This window comes from Phocoena sinus, chromosome 4 (genome assembly GCF_008692025.1).
Source record: "Phocoena sinus isolate mPhoSin1 chromosome 4, mPhoSin1.pri, whole genome shotgun sequence".
Lineage (NCBI taxonomy): Eukaryota > Metazoa > Chordata > Mammalia > Artiodactyla > Phocoenidae > Phocoena > Phocoena sinus.
The window spans coordinates 46,385,720-46,387,503 of record NC_045766.1 but is presented as its reverse complement, the minus strand read 5'-3'; positions in this window follow the sequence as shown (position 1 = coordinate 46,387,503).

The following is a 1,784-nucleotide window of genomic DNA, read 5'->3' as shown; positions in this document are numbered from 1 at the left end:
AGTGAGGGAGAAAGTGGCAACCGGAAGACAAGGCACGGCTTGTACTGGTAAGTTCTCATGGAGGCCCCGAAGGATATATAAAATGGCCAAGGAGTCATCCATATTTAACTGCCAGGCCCAGTGTGCACAATGCCATCTTACAGCAGTAGCAAACAAGGGAGAGCTTTCCTTCCCTCCTTTCCCATCCTTCAGATGAAAGAGAGGAGAAGATTGAACTTTAAATCAAATTTGGAGTTTTAACTGGTATGTGGGATCAGACCATATTCAGAATTAAGATTATGTTTGAAACCTTGAAATCTGAAAAAGGTCTTAATATCTAAAATGAAGTCGAAAATTCATCCATCAGCCTGTGTTTTCAACCAGCAGCAGAAGAAGGACTTCTCTTCTAAATAAATTTTAAAAGGATAGTGGGAAGTTAAAATAAGGATGATTTCTAATTGTATCTCATGAGTCTTGCTTGTTCATCATACCAGCTATACACATATTATTTACTTTAATTCTCATAATACTGAAGTAGGCTTAGTATTATTAAGTACCATTCCCATTTTAAACATGAAGAAACTGATGCATTGAGAGTTTACACGTTTCCTCAAGACTCACAGCAAGTAAATGTGCGATTCATGGTCTGAACTCAGTAATTGAAACCAGGTTATGTTAAACCACTCTGCTATAGGCGCCTCGATAAAATACTATCTTATGCAAGGAATTAAGCATTTTAAGTTTATTTTTTATATCCATAGTTCCTTGTCTTCCCTTAAAACGGGATTCTACACCAAAGTTCATCTTTTTGGCTGACTGAAATTTTTGGAGGCTTCCCTGGAAATCCCAGTGCCTGGGATCCCACCTCCCTAGGGCACCATGAAGTCACCTCTCTCCTCTCAATCAGCCCAGAGGCTGCCATGAGGCTGTGGGTAAAGATCTCTATTTCTATAAAGCGCACAAAATTATCTTCCTTTCTAAACCCAGGAAAATCCCTTTTTAGTTTCGGGGAACCTATCTCTTCATCTAGTTCTCTTCTCCCAAGTAGGCTGGGGCCGGTAGTTCTTTGTACCAAAAGTTGGATTTCCTTTACAAATTTGGACATCTGGCTTCTCTGGGCTCACAAAACGAAACAAAAGCTGGGGCAGAGCAGCAGATGCCTTCTTTATGCAGACCACATGCCCTCCACTTGCCACAGAGCCATCCAGCTCACTCCTCCCATCACTTTATCTGCCAGACCCTTCTAAGTGTTTGGATTTGTTCATCTTGGCTTAGGCTTTTGGAAACAAAATCCAGGAAGGTTTGCTGTGACTTCTTTGGAGCGTGTCATAATCCTCCTTGGAGGGGATGAAGCAGAATAAACTACCTGACTTTCGGGATGACAGGGAGAAAAGATTCAGGACAAGAGGGGGAAAAAGTCTCAAAATTTGATCTATCTGCTACTTCTCCCTAGTAAAGGAAATGTACTTTCCTTCTTGTACTGCTGTGTTTCCTTTATGAAATGCACACCTGCACCCAGTGAAACGCAATGGCTATATTCAGTGTTTGGCAGCATACAAAGTAGGTCTTCAGTAAATGTTTCCTGAATCAAGTGCCCCAGTAGATTAGTACAAAAGTATTTAAGATCAGCATCCAGGCCTAAATACAGACAAGAATTTGTTCTATAAATGTTCTCTGTATCCAGACTCACACAGTGCTAACAAGTTTGCCAACTCCCATCCTTTGTAGTTGCAAGGTATACAAATGAGAAAGACAGATATGATCTGTGGGTAAATAATTAGTTCTCTGGGCCCTAGAACATTATT